This window comes from Medicago sativa, chromosome 5 (assembly GCF_051527215.1).
Source record: "Medicago sativa cultivar Bolivia chromosome 5, Bolivia_mono, whole genome shotgun sequence".
NCBI classification, from domain to species: Eukaryota; Viridiplantae; Streptophyta; class Magnoliopsida; order Fabales; family Fabaceae; genus Medicago; species Medicago sativa.
In genome coordinates this window covers 60,859,418-60,875,458 of record NC_140753.1, presented here as the reverse complement: position 1 = coordinate 60,875,458, position 16,041 = coordinate 60,859,418, and the positions used below count along the sequence as shown (strand labels likewise).

The following is a 16,041-nucleotide window of genomic DNA, read 5'->3' as shown; positions in this document are numbered from 1 at the left end:
AAACTTTTATTTATTTAATTTTTAATGAATTATGTAAAACACCATGTGGGCCAATAATTACATGCCACATGGTGACCTTCCTTCATTTTTGTAACGGGTGACTAACGATAGGGATCAATTGCAAATTATTTATAAAGTGTAGGGACTAAAGCCAAACAAAAAAAATTGCAGGGACCAATACCAAAATAGGGTGAAAGTGCAAGGACTAATTTACACATTTAAACCTTTTTTTTAAAATAGTACATAATAAACACTCAATTCCTCCAACTCAATTTTCTCATACAAATGTTCTAAATAAGACTCACTAATCAACTATCAATAACTTTATATCATTATATTTCAATTTTTTAATATTAAAAAAGTGTTCGTCCCACTTAAAATTTGAGGTCTTAAGTGAGACTTTGAATCTTATAAGAGCCAAAAAAAAATTCTTTTAAATAGGATATCTAATAGATACCAAGTCTTAAGAGTATGAGACACCCCATTGGAGATGGTCAAGACCAATTCATGATTTTTTTTGAAAGAATGTAAGATAAATTATCCGTAAAACAATATGATTTTTAAAGTAACTACCGTAAAGTTCACAGTTATGGTAAAATTGAAAACCTTTAACTCAAGTTTGAATAATGCTAACATAAATACTGGAATCTTAATTATAGGGGTACGAGTAACAGTTTTCATTGAATAAGGCCAACCAATTGGGCCAAAGAAAAAGCCCGGAACCAATCCACTAACATCCAGAAGCTTCACCCACTGTCAAATTAGGGTTTCCGCATCCTCTATATAAGCACAAATCAGCTCCAACCTTTGGTTCATCCAACATAGCACCACCTCTTAGGTTGTTTGTTCTCATTTTTCGTGTCTGATTTTACTGATAATTTTTTTTTTTACTGATGTTTTTGCTGTTACGTTGTTGTCACTATTTTTATATTGTTGAGATGGATGTGATGATTATTTCCCCAGATGATCGAAACTGAACATTCTGTGCGATTTTTTTTTTCTCTCTTTTGAGAAATCAAGCCAAATAATCTGATCCATCTCTACTTTTAATTTCATTATAATTGTAATTCTAATGTAGTATATTATTATGCTTCTCTATCTGGTCGGTGTGGATTTATTCTATTCCCATTTGACTCGTTCCCTTGAAGCCATAGCATTTTGTGTTGCTCTTTTATTTTATTTTATGCAACCTGTTTACGTTTGGTTTCATTACAACACTTGAGCAACTAAATTTATTTATTTTGGTCAATAGACTCTAATGTCTTTCAAATCCGTAATCTCTTCCGTTATTATATTTTTTTCGTTCATATTTTTTAATCCCATTCCCAGAAAAAAAAAATTATATTTTAGATGAAGGATGGTTGGTGCTATGTTCTTAATGAATAATTTATTTATTAACAAATAAATACCTTATGTAGCACTGTTTTTCTGAACAATTTTTTGGCTTCTAATCAGCGTTGTTGTTGTTTTGGATGACTAATTGTTTAGGATAACAATGTTGCATAAGTTATTTTTCTGTTAAGGAGAGTCAATCAAGAATGTGGTGGCCGACCACCTTTTGTGCTTCGAGAAGCATGAAATGTTGTTGTTTATCGCTTGTTTAAATCCATATGTGAAACTACTTTTGATTTAGACACTCAAAGCATTATCATGAATATTTTTAAGTTTTAGCCAATTAAATGAATAACTCTCCGCTTCAATCTATATATTTGCAAGGAAAGTTATTTTATTGCCTATTATCTACTTACTATCTATTAAAAGAAATGTCTTACATTTTTACATTTTTGCCCTCATGAGGGGCAATTTAGTAATTATATAATTTTAGACTTAGGTGGGTGCCACCTCACCAAAAAAAAAATTCACTCAAGATTTTTTTTAATGGGCCAAACCCAATTCTTTCTCCATTTCTCCTCCTACACCAAAAATTCAACCCTCACCCTCACCACCTTAACCATGCCAAACTTCATCAAACCTTCATGGAATCTTCATGCTCAAGCTCCACATAGGTCCTTTGAAATCTCATTTAATACTTTCATAACTTTAACATGTTTTTGTATATATCTAATTTTTTTGAAGGAGTGTATATATCTATTTTGAAGTTGATAAAAATAACCTCTTTAAAGAATGTTAGTGATTGAAATAGACAATTAAAGAGGAAATATTGAGAAAATAGAGTACAAGAACACTAAAATAACTTAATTCACTTCGCATACATATGTACCAGATAGTTGTCAGGATTCATATGTCAAAGTTCAAGGTATTATTCCCTCCATTTCTCTTCTTTTTCACTTTCAATTTCGATTTCCCGATAGAATTGTTGTAGTGGTGTAGTGGCATTCTCTATAAATCACATCGCAACACTCATCTCTCACCGCCGTCAACCTCGCTGTCGACCTCGCCATCAAACACACCGATCTCCATTGTACTCCGATCTTCATCATCATCATCATCAAAGGTTATAGGTAATTAGACATTGTTATAACCTATAATTATGTTTCTTTTTTCCAGAATTGTTTTTTGTTTCTGTTGTAATTTTGCTTGCATGTTTCTAGAAAATTATTTGTGATTTTAGGGTTTGATTTCTTGGTTTTGGGTTTGATTTTAGGGTTTGTTTTAGTGATTCGTTCCCCAAATGAATGAATTGTTAGTTTTTAAGGTTTTACTGTGAAATTTTCTCTCTTCATGTTTGATTTTGTGATAGAACCAATATGGAACATTGTAAGCTTCATCTAAATGATTTTTATTTTTATTTTTGATAAAAAAATGGAGAATTTTGTAAATTTATAAGGATGGTTTTGTTTCAATTTTGTATAAATATTGTTTTTGGCAATGAATTAGGTAGTTGGTAGGTAAAACTTTTGTGATGTCCTTTCCTTCCGGTAGTGTTTAATTGAAGGTACAACTATATTTGTCCTAATTTTGCACTAATCTCTTTGAATTTTGCAATTGAATCATTAAAATTTAGGCTAAACTGCACTTTTTGACCCCTAAGTTTCAAAAAGTTGTGATTTTGGCCTCCTTTTTAAAAAAAATGACAATTTTGGCCCCTTTCGTCCCAAAATTGCTGAAAAGACGCTACGTGTCCCAAAAAGGGGGCCATAATCAAAACTTTTTGAGAAGATAAGGGGGCAAAAGATCATATTGCCCTTATGTTAGGGAGGTCAAAGGAGCATATTTCCCTAAACATAGGGGGACAGTTTTGTCATTTTTTTATAGGGGGCCAAAATCGTAACTTTTTAAAACTTAAGGGGTGAAAAGTGCACTTTAGCCTAAAATTTATAATATGCATACAAGTCTAACGCAGCCCCTGAACGGACGGATAAGGTGACTCATGTTCATCAACATGCTTTTATCAAGGATCATTTTACTGGTTTTGGCAAAGATTCTGCTATAATGAGGTGGTTGGTAGGTTAATTATGTGTAGTTAATTATATTTAACTGGTTTTACAAAGTAGTTTGTTGTATGTGGCTAATTTTGCATTTTTTTCAGAAATCATTTTTTAAGCAATTTTATGGATATGTGACAAAGTTGGACTATATGACATTAAGGCTTAGTTTCATTAAGGTAAGATTTTAGTGTGCATATCTTGTCATTATTATCTATGATTAAATCATATTATTAATGTTGTTTCTCTGTATTAGACTCATTGTAGGGATTCAAAGTTTAATTAAAAAAAAAAGGGATTGATTCATAGGTGAATTAAATTAGAAGTGAATTCCAATATTGAAGTTTTTGGGTTTGTTGTTTGGTGAATTTGTGTTTATTGATTTGTTTTGTCTCCGTAATCCTTTTTGAAGAATGTTTTTTTCTTTTTGGCTTAAGGTTATAATGTCTATTTCGGACCCTTTTTCATGAGTTGGAGAAATGCAAAAACATGTTATTTCCCCTGTTCAAGATGTTGTTTGGATTCATCAGCTTTTGGGTAATTTTTCCATCTTTAATTATTTCTTATTTTACATGTTTGATTGAATGACTCATGGATTTACTTTTACAACTCATGTTTTTTTTGGGTTACAAATGTGTGTTTTATATTTAGGCTTTGAAATTGTCTCCAAGTCCTGCTAAATTCTTCAATGAATCCTTTTATTTAAGTTGTGAATTCAATTCTCCAACACCATTATGCAAGGGATTGAGAAGAGATAAAACAGGGCTCTTGATTTTGTTTTATTTATCTGGATTTTTTTGTAGGATATACTCCGTTCCGAAAGGTAGTACTAATAAACTACTCTCTGCTGCCAACTTCACCGGAATCGCTCTGTTCGCCCTCCTCTGCACGGAGATGCAATTCAAGGACAAATGGATTGCGTGTCTTTCTCTCGGCGAACAGACTTTCCGTACCAAATCATCCCAACAGTTAGTTCAATTCATCATCATCACTATTATACTTTATGCTTCTTTCATTCTTTTCCTTTTACTTTCTCTCATTTTCTGTATTCATTTTATTTGTTTATGCAGAACAGATAAACTGATTTGGAATTATGTGAGTACTCTTATATCTATACTATTTATTATATCGTGAAAACTCTCAGCTTCAGGCTTATAATTAAGTATCTAACTCAACCTTAGGTATCTACTAAAAAATGCTCCAATTGACATATGGTGCAGAGTAAAGATTGATGATTAAGAGGGTATCTGTGAAATTTTGTTTAGGCTCAATTTATGTGTGACATAAATAGTTCTGGTAGTATTATGGTATTGGCATAATTATTAGAATACACTTATGAAATGTAGCCAAAATCCAACATGGCAAACTAAAGTTCGAATATCGACTAAGAAATTGTTCATATTTAGTGTCCAACAATGTCTCGAATAAAATTACTTCGTATGAGAGAACCAGTTTCTCTATTTGCCTATTCAAAGTTCAGCATTCAACCTAAAATATTAGAGCTTACTTATAAAAAAAAATAAATTATAGGGAATATTTTGTCTTGGCTTGACTGTTTACGATAGAGAATATTAAGTTCATGTGATGTGAAATGTTAATATGTTTGTTGATGATTTCTCCCTTCAAATCGGGGCTGATATCAATGTTATGGATTTTTGTGTAGATAATATTGTAACACAACTTAAAATGATTATATGATGCGATATCATAACTTATTCCACCTCAATGTTTGTTTTGCTGCGTATTTGTTAAGTTTCAAGTTTCTATTAACAAGCATCATTTATTGCATTTTTATTTGTCAAATATCTTCATTTGTTAATCCTAGCATAATGTATGTTAAGATTTTTTAAACTACCATGTTGCAGTTTTAGAGACTTAAAACAATAAATATGATGTGTACCACTAAATTCATTAGATTGAAACAATATATAGATTGTGGTGAAGAATGTAAAATTGGATGGAAACAATATATGGATTGTTGTGGAGAATGTGAGTTTGATAAATATGTGCATCCTATTGGATTGACCTGTATAATCTTGCCATGGAACTTTCATAGCTTAAATATCAGGATCTGAGGTAATTTTGTGAAAAATTCATAGGTGTAAGCTTACATATATGATGGCTACCGGGAAACCATTGGTACCATTGAGGCTTTCTATAATGCAAATCTCGGAATCGCCAAAAAGCCTTTACCTGACTTCAGGTAAATAAATAGGCTATATACCATATAATCATCATATTGTCATGTCAATGCACTCTATGAGAGCATCTTGGTCATGGTGTCAACGGATCTTAATTTCAGTTTCTATGATCGTTCATCTCCAGTTTACACTCAACCACGATATTTGCCTCCGTCGAAGATGCTTAATGCTGATATCACTGATAGTGTTATCGGGGAAGGATGTGCGATTAAGGTAAATTGTTTCCGAATCTGTTCGAAGAATGTGAGATTTATACTTTTCTTAATGTAAAATATGATTAAATGGATTTAATTGTGAGAAACTTTAATTTTTTCTGTTTCCTAGAATTGCAAAATCTTCCATTCAGTGGTTGGGCTGCGGTCTTGCATTACGTTCAGAAAAATGTAAAAATTCAGCAAATTGAGTTCATGAGCTGAAAGAAAGGAAATACATGAAAAACTTGATAAATGGTTTATAATACTTGATTCCTGTGGATTTGGTAAAATCCCTTTAAGCGCATTTATAAAGACTGCAAATTTTTGTTAAAGTACCTCATCTAACTTTTTCTTACCTCTTTGGGTTTAGGATCCATATGAGCCTTAATCTATCATACTGCATTGGTTTCTTGGATCATGTCAGTACTTGCCGAGGCAATCCTTAGTCCTTTTTGGTCTTTAAAAGTTAGAACTTATTAAACCACCTTTTCACATACATGTACTGTTAGCTAGGTCATTTATGGTCATGCTTGTGGTTGTGCTAACATATATCATGCTTACATATCAAACCATTATATTTACATATCTAAAGTTTGGTATTTGGTGCAGAAAATTCAGGTTTACACGTCTTTGACTTCTTGGCCAATTCAATCCTTAGAGAGGTTCTCTTTGCTATTCAGAAGGGAAAACCAGGTGCATTTTCTCCTGGAAGACCAAAGTTCTTGAAAAATTAAAAATCAAGCTTGGAGTTCTTGGCTTATCTAGAATGTAGTAGTTATATCTCCTTTCAGCTAATCTCACTTTTCACCTTGTGAAACAAAAATAAAGAAGAAAATGTGGCCTTAATGTGTCAAACAAATTTGTTAAATTTTCTCCAGATCTGCTGTTGTTAAATTTTGTTCTGAAGCAATCTATACCGAGTTCATGAAGCAATGTAATTGGAAACTTAGAGAGTATTTTGCTTTGAGGTGATTCTTATCTTTAAGATGGTCATAACTTCATAAGAATACCTGAATTATTAGTGATATGGATCTCATATCTTCAATTGCCTCAGGTTTCAGGAAATAGCAGGATCTTTAGATTCTGTGCTGACAACATCCAGTCCTGTCCCTGTTCAAAATTTAGATCCTGGCGAAGTAAATTATCAGGAGTTAACGCTAAAATCAAGTGTAACTCTGTTGGAGAGTTTGAGATTGTGTTGGAGAGAAGAAAATGATTGTGTAGTAACTTGCTGACAGAACAGGTCTTTGTTTTCAACAACAGCTTGGAGAGCTAGGAAGTAATTAAGACTAATTTTCAAGCAAAAAGAAGAAGGGAATATTAGAAAGAAGAAAAATATGATATGAAGTGAAGAAATGATGGGTAAATTTTTGAGGGTTTTAATTTTTCTTTTTGTTTTTCTTTGTTTGAAGAAAGAGTTTACGAACATGGTAATGAGTATTCATTTCATCATTGTCAATTTAGAGACACTTTTATTTTCCTACTTGACTTATACTCAATTTGTTCTTCATGAACTCCTATACTCTAGCATGTATGGTACTTGAATGTATAATACTTTGGACTTACCCTTAACTCTAATCCAAAACTATCTTAACTTGAAAATGTTATTTCTTTGGTTCATTTTGTGTCATGCGAATGTAATCGTAATTTGCACATCATTGGTTCCTTCATTAGTTCCAATTAGTTTAATCTTAATTATTATGTTGTTTTCCTGATCTCATGAACAAAATATATGCTCTTTTCATGAATCAAGACCTGGTAAGGCTTTGATAAATATTTTGATAAATATTTCTAATGTTTGTGCAATATTCCTTAATTTACTCATTTTTCCTTTGGAACAATTTTTTTCAAGATACGTTGTTCAACCCGTGCGAAGCACGGGTTTGTAACTAGTTTACAATTTAAAAAAAGACTAATGCTAATTAGCTTTTTTCACACAATTTTGAGAGTGTATTCTAACCTTATTCCTCGTTAAATTTCAGTACTATTGAATTGATATTAATTTGGTGGGTTTTATTACGTGGTTAAGATTCAATAGTCGCACTTAACTGATAAAGAAGTGTCTATTGATAATATTGGTTAACCATTTGAGGTCAAAAGTTTGGCCATTTTGTTAAATGTATAGCCACTAACTTACCAAAGTCTAAACTTAACTTATTGGCCAAAGTAATTAAAGGAAATGAGTTTAGTCAACCAATATTGGTAATTAACTACCACAGGACAAGTTTAGCTTCTAACAAGGACTGAACCAGAGACCAAAGTACTATAGGTTAATACAAAATCTCCCAAAACAATTTACCACTAATTTAATTCCCTCCTTGTCACAGTACCAAACAGAAAATGAATGTCTCGAACTAACAGTCCAAGCAATCCAACAAATGCATACACCCCGCCGGGCAGCACTTCAGTGACTTAATGTCACCGTGCCATAGCTGCCCAACCCCATCCATACCATCCATTTTCTGACACATGTGCAAGATGCTTTGTTTGTGCGGACAGGATGCAATGTCACGGTGCCATTAATGGCACTGAAGTATTCTCTCACCCCGCCTCTTTGCATCAAACTCCATACTAATTTAGTTAGTGGGTTTTATTACTTGGTTTAAATTCATTAATCGCATATAACCGATAAACGAGTGTCTATTGATAATATTGGTTAACCCTCTTAAGGTATAAGACCTCAAAAAAAAAGTTGGGGAGTTTGGCTATCTTGTTAAATGTAGCACTCCTCATACACAACCACTAACTTACCAAGACTAAACTTATTGACCAAAACAAGCAACCGATATTATTAATTAATAAACTACCACAAGGACATTTGCAAGGACTGTAGATTTATACACCAATTATTCTGCCTCGTAAGTTTAGCTTTCCACAAGGATTGCGTATTGGTAATATATCAACCAAGACAAAATCTCCTTAAACAAACTACTAAACACCAATAAATAAGATTCACCAATGGATTTTACGGTCTCTAATACTCGTACAATGTTAAAAACCATCATTGAAAGTCACACCAATGCACACACTAAACAACTCAAAATTCAGTCGCAAGGTCGGGAACTGATAATGACCAATGACTCCAACCCAACTCAATGCATCAAAATCTAGATATAATTCTTGACATTCATATGATCTAATGAAATTAAACGAGGATCGCCAAACTAGATTCATCGACCAATATCCAATGCTCTTGAATCTTAGACTATCATACCAACACACCATACTGCTCAAAAGAAATTCACAAGGGCTGAAACTGATAACGAATACGCAGATATGCCGTGCCAGTGACTAGAATTGGCTTCTAAACAACTTCAATGGAAGTAAAATCCATTTTCCAAGAGAGTACACCAAATACATTTTTTCTTAAAAATCTTATTCCGAGCTTTTCAAAGATCAAATACATGTAAACTAAATTACTAAATTACATTAAATCTTTCCAAATCAAATACATGCAAATCCAATTACATTAAATCTTTCCGCATTCTCCTTACATCTACTCATCAGCCCCACAGCTTGATGATGAAAGGTTACCCAACCATTATTGTGTAGTGCCGAAGACAAATTTAGCTAGATAAGACCTTGTACTATCGTACCGTTTGGCCAGACTTTTTTTCGGTCTAAAAGCTACTTTAAAACAAAGTTAAAATAAAGTCCTTTAAGAAAAAAGCTAAAGCTCTTTGGTTTCTTTTTTTCTTTTTAGTTCTAAAGTTATTTTTAAGTTAAAAGTTGTTTGGCAAAATATTGTACAAACTTTAAATTTATTATTTTTTTGGTGGTGTCTGGGGTACGAACCCGGGACCTTGCATATATTTATGCATTGTCAATAAATATTTTTTTGGTTACAACATTGTCAATAAATAAAAAACTTTGAATTCATTATGAATTAACATAATAAATAATAAAATGTCTAAAATATTTTTTGAAGGGAAAAAATGTTTAAAATATAAAAGATATATTTTTACAAATACTATATTTACTCAATGACGTTTATTTTGTGTAACATGAATACAAATTTGTATCATCATATAAAGGACTTGTTAAATATTTGAATAGGAGAAAAAATTTAAGGAGGCTCAAATAATAACATAAATAATATCAAAGTAGTTTGAAAAATTAAAAACAATAATCATCTTTTTAAAAAAAAAAAAACATAAATCATCACAAACTCAAACATTTCTACTCTCCATCAACGCAACTCCTATTTGATTTCTAACTTTATTCATGTAGCCTCCATCTTGTACTCTTTCTGGATTATATGAACTGATTTCTTCATTTATATTGCTTTCTTCGTCACGCTCAGTCATATATTCAGAGATAACATCACATTTATTAAACTCTCCATCTTCAACTCCACACATTCGAATAAAGTTGTGGAGTGCTGTTGTTGCAACTATGATCTTTTGTTGTTTGATTAGTGAAAATGGTCGCATATCACATAAGATATGTATATGTGTGTGTATATATAATGAGAATAATTGGTTTTTTCTTTTCCAATTATACTCTATAACAAATTTTGTTATAACAAATTTTGTTATAAGAATACCATATTTTTAGTGTCAGTCAAAAAGATAAGAATTTATATTATATAATATTATATTTGTTACATTGCTGGTGTCATTGAAAAAGATATGTTTAGTTTTTTTAATAAGAAAAAGATATGCATAGTTTGTTACAATACAAATGTGTAAAATATATATAAGTATAATTTTTTTAGGCAACTACACTTGTACTTTTAATTAAAATCAAAATTTTATAAAAAATAATTATAAGCATTACGCAACACTAAAAAAAATTATACGCATTAGCATAACAAAAAAAACAGAAAGACGAACATAAAGTATTACTCTAAACGCTAATGTGTGTATGTGTGTGTGTATTTCCGTGGTTGAAGAAAGGAAATAAAAATATTCGGTGTCAGTCATTGACAGCGTAAATAAAAATATTTGCGAGGTTGTGATAATCAAAAGATATTGAAATTAATATATAAGTGATAAAAAGATAATAAAATTTATTAAAAAATAGATAATAAACTTAAATGGAACCTCATTAAAAAAAAATTAAATGGACCGGTCCAAAAAAATAAAATAAAATAAAATGGAAGAAAAAAGCATATTGAAAAAATAAAAGAAAAGGTTGCCGGCGTGAGTTGAAGAGAGGTGCTTGTGAAATAAATTGGGGAGAAATAGTTTTTTGAAGTAGCAACAACTTCTGGTTAAAGCTCATTCCATTCAATTTTGTGCATTCTAAAAAAAATACTTTTTTTCGAAGGTACTTTATTGATATTGTGTTTGGCCTAGCTTCTCCTTAAAAACGTAGAGAAGCTGAAAAAAAGCCGGGCCAAACGGTACCATATTGAGGAGCTTACCGAGCATTTGAACAAAATACATAAGGAACATTTTTGTAGTATCCTCCAAGCCTAAACATACATCTTCAACCAATTTATCACTATGCAATTTGTCGCATAGGCTTCTTTCACCGAATATGTACTTTTAGACCAAATCCACTTGTCCAATTTATCCCTATGCAATGCTGGTCTCTAACATTTTTCTTTGACCTCTTCTTCTGCTTCCATTTTCTCTCTAGTTAACCTCCTTTTCTATCAAAATCTCCACTGCCATTCTCCTCCTTCCTTATAAATTTTATCTCTAACTAGAATATTTTTAGAACCCGAGAACATAATCAACTCCACTGCCATTCTTCCTCCTCCTTATGAGTTATATCTCTAAATGTAGCATTTTTATCATCCGACAACATAAACAAACCAGGGTATATGTATTTTAATGGTATTCACGCTGACCATGGTGCTGGAGAATGACCTCCATAATTTTCCTCCTCTATGAACTCAAAATAGGCACTAGTGGACAATTTGTAAAGAACACTCTTACAAATTGGTTCACTATAATGCATGCACCATAACATGTGTTACTCATACACTACACCATGTGTAGGGACGGACCCATGTTGGGTCCAGGGGATGCTTGCATCCCCTCAAATTTTATATTTGCACCTTTTATTTTCAAATTTTATATTTGCACCTTTTATTTAATTATTATGAATTATATCTCTAAATGTAGCATTTTTATCATCCGACAACATAAACAAACCAGGGTATATGTATTTTAATGGTATTCACGCTGACCATGGTGCTGGAGAATGACCTCCATAATTTTCCTCCTCTATGAACTCAAAATAGGCACTAGTGGACAATTTGTAAAGAACACTCTTACAAATTGGTTCACTATAATGCATGCACCATAACATGTGTTACTCATACACTACACCATGTGTAGGGACGGACCCATGTTGGGTCCAGGGGATGCTTGCATCCCCTCAAATTTTATATTTGCACCTTTTATTTTCAAATTTTATATTTGCACCTTTTATTTAATTATTATGAATTATATCTCTAAATGTAGCATTTTTATCATCCGACAACATAAACAAACCAGGGTATATGTATTTTAATGGTATTCACGCTGACCATGGTGCTGGAGAATGACCTCCATAATTTTCCTCCTCTATGAACTCAAAATAGGCACTAGTGGACAATTTGTAAAGAACACTCTTACAAATTGGTTCACTATAATGCATGCACCATAACATGTGTTACTCATACACTACACCATGTGTAGGGACGGACCCATGTTGGGTCCAGGGGATGCTTGCATCCCCTCAAATTTTATATTTGCACCTTTTATTTAATTATTATTATTATTATAAAATTGTAAAAATGATTCTAAGGAGAATCGAACACAGCTAGGGACGGACCCATCACAGCACATGACCCAAAGTTTCAAATTTTGAAAAACATACCACTGAACTAGATTGTTTGATGATATGGTTATTGCAATTAGACATACATATATAATTCAAGTTCTATACTAGCTATTCCTTTTAAAAAAAAATGTTCTAGCTAATTTAATAAACATATACTAAAATTTCATAATTTAAATATTTATGTTTTAATTTATATACATTATAATAATTATTAATTGATGTTAAAAAGTTTACACAGTCATCGTGAGTTTAACTCAGTTGATAGAGATATTGCAGTATGCAGGGTCTGGGGTTCGAACCTCAGATTCTTCTTCATGTATTCACTTTTAGAAGCGAATCTCCGGTCATTAAATTTTAGAAGCGAATTTCCGGTCATTAAAACTCAACAAAAAAAAATGTTTGCGGCCATATGTTAGAGCCCGATTAACCGTCAATGTCAAGATTGTTAAGCGACACATTTTTTGTGGTTATTCGTGTTTAACCCCGATTTAACCATTTATATGCTTTTGTGTGTGGTTTTTTATTTGGTACTTATAATTTTGCCAGTGTTAACATAAAAAAAAAAGTTTGCATCCCGTGAGTCAGGATCTTGGCAACGCCACTGACCATGTGTATACCATACATCTTGCAACTTGTCATCACATGTAACCTTCCATTTTATCAAATGTATGTTGGTCACGTGACAATGACTGCCCATGGATCATCCTAAAGTAAAGTTTTTTCACCATTTTAAATATCTGTTTTTAACTTTTATGAAAACCATTTCGCTTATTTCCAGCAAGCTGAACAAAATCCCCCTTTTATGTTAATACGACCATTTGACTCTTCATTTGACAACACTCCCCACTTACTACCCCTCCCAAGCTAAGAACCTTCTCCTTGGGCATCTTCCCCATCTCCCCACCATAAAAAAACACGCATCGACCATTGCCACCGATCAATTTTCAGACAATTCAAAAAGACGCTTAAACCCGTCACATAGATGACTGCCTTACAACTACTAAAATAGCCAAAAACACGTTTTGGCCCCATCGTGGCATCACCCACCATCCGTACTATGTTTTCATCAGATCAAATGCCCATCCCCAACCCGACACCCCTATGAATACCCACTAATTCTTTCCACCAACTTGTCCCCATTTTGCCTCCCTCCTTCACACCACCACCTTCCTAATCCTCCCCATAGGAGTTATTAAAACCTTAAAACACAAACTCCTAAACTCCATATGCATCCTCTAGCACCATTTACCTGACACAATTCAAAAAGGTGCCTAAACCTGTCACATACATGACTGCCTTACAACTACTAATCTAGCCAAAAACATGTTTTGGTCCCATCACGCTGAGAAAGTCGAGTGTGGGTGTTTACCCAAATTTGAACCAAAGCTTGCGACAAAGTGGTATTTAAAAGACAAGTCAGGTGGGTGCGTTAGGAAAAGAAACGCGTGTTCACGCGTCGAAGTGGGGAACGATTTGTGAAGGTGGCTCGTGTTCAAAGGCACAATTGGATGAGAGTTTAGGTTTGAAAGAGTGCAGGGGAGAAATGTTCGGAGGATTGTTCTGTTCCTGTGCAGCGTATAGAAGTAAAAGTGATAGCTCACAAAGTGTGTGTGTTGCTTGGCATGGTGATATGGAAGATGATCTTACACACACGTTGGACAATATTTGTTCATACTTGTGGATGCACGTGAATTGGGTAAAGATTCTTACAAAATGTAGTATTCATTAGAGTCAAAGGCTCAATTTAGTCCTCCCAATTTTATCTCGATCCAAATTAGGCCCTTACAAAAAAAGAATTCAAACTAATCTCTAACATTTTTATATTGTGGACTAATTAGTTTCTATGTTATAATAAATTAAAGACTAATTAATCTCCAATATAAGAATGTCAAGACTGATGTGAATTTGATTTTTTTTATTAGAGTGAATTGATCTGAAGGAAAATTGTGAAGACTAAATTGAGTTTTCACTCTTTTGGTTTAATTTTTAATTGCTGCGACAGACAATTTTTCAATTGCTTACAAGCTTTGTGAAGGTGGTTTTGGTACTGTACATAAGGTAGCCAATTTTCTTTAGCTTTGGCTTTAATTCATTGTATTATATGAACCAATGTCAATTTTGAAAATTCAAACATATGTTAACATATCACAACTAGTTGCACTAGTCACAATATTTCTCTAGAAAAGGAAAACGATTTTTTTTTGAAAGAAGAAAAGGAAAATGATTAAAAAGTTTACTTTGGGAGCGGTTTTAGGTTATATTGAGCAACGAAATGGAAATTGCAGTGAAGAGACTGTCAAAGTATTCTGGACAAGGCATAGAAGAGTTAAAAAATGAGGTGGTTTTGATTTAAAAACACCAACGCAGAAATCTTGTGAGGATCTTAGGTTGCTGCATTGAAGGGGAAGAGAAAATGTTAATCTATGAGTATTTGCCTGAGAAAAGCTTAGACTTTTTCATTTTTGGTATGTGCTGTTTTTTCACCTTTGCTTGATTAGTACATAAGCTGTCACTTCGGATATATAGCAATGCCATTTCCTAAATAATTGATCCAAGACACATAATTCACTCATTATACCATGAATTTTTGTTCAGACCTAGACCCGAGAAATCGGTTTGATATTATTTGTGGCGTTGCTACAGGGATATATCTTCATCATGACTCGCGATTAAGAATAATTCATAAAGACCTAAAAACGAGCAATGTCTTGTTGGACACTGCATTGAACCCAAAAATTGCAGATTTTGGTATGGCTAGAATGTTTGGCGGAGATCAAATTGAAGAAATTAAAAATCGCGTTGTTGGAACATTAGTATTTAGTGTAAACACCCATTCGTTTTCTTGCATTATGTTTACTTAGATTTCTATCATATTTTAATGATTTGTATTGTGTCACAACATTATCCTGATAGCAATAACTATTTAGACACCTAAAACCCTTATGTCTGTTTAACTTCATAAATCAAAATAAGATTTTAGTGATCTCATTTATCTTTATTTTTGCTTTTACAGTAGTTACATATCTCCAGAGTATGCCGTGGAAGGGCAATTTTCAGTGAAGTCGGATATATACACAACTTTGGAGTTTTGCTGCTAGAGGTTATTACAGGCAAAAAGAACAGTGGTCAATATGACGACAATACATCCACAAATTTAGTTGGGCATGTCAGTATTTCTTAGAAACTATACTCCAACTCAAATTCACCGTTTAATATATAGTCTAATTAATTTAGTAAGTTGAATAACTGATGTAGATATGGGATCTATGGAGAGAAGGCAAAGCTATCGAGACTGTCCATCAATCATTAGGAGAGTCATTCTCTGAGCTTGAAGTCCAAAGATGCATCCAAATTGGGCTTTTGTTAGATGTTGTTTCTATGTTGGGTAACGATTCGACTCTTCCTACTCGAAAACAACCAGCATTTATTTTCAAGAGAAGTATTTATGAGAGTTCAACCATTGAAGGAGTTTACTCGGTA

General features: G+C 32.7%; 1 long non-coding RNA gene and 1 other non-coding gene across 5 annotated transcripts; both read left to right on the top strand.

Moving 5' to 3' along the window:
* Nucleotides 1-938: 938 nt before the first annotated feature.
* LOC146923696 (small nucleolar RNA Z103) lies at nt 939-1,038 on the top strand. Its single transcript, XR_015012914.1, has one exon. It is a non-coding gene; the product is annotated as a small nucleolar RNA Z103 (small nucleolar RNA).
* Nucleotides 1,039-1,744: 706 nt separating this feature from the next.
* Nucleotides 1,745-7,401, top strand: LOC146923695 (uncharacterized). 4 transcript variants are annotated; one of them, XR_015009854.1, is made up of 10 exons: nt 1,745-3,405; nt 3,491-3,565; nt 3,824-3,923; nt 4,190-4,354; nt 4,457-4,481; nt 5,486-5,589; nt 5,712-5,800; nt 6,391-6,549; nt 6,660-6,749; nt 6,836-7,401. It is a non-coding gene; the product is annotated as an uncharacterized LOC146923695 (long non-coding RNA). The 4 variants fall into 4 exon arrangements; XR_015009853.1 differs by having other exon boundaries at nt 1,745-3,398; nt 6,391-6,749; XR_015009852.1 differs by having other exon boundaries at nt 6,391-6,749.
* Nucleotides 7,402-16,041: the final 8,640 nt, after the last annotated feature.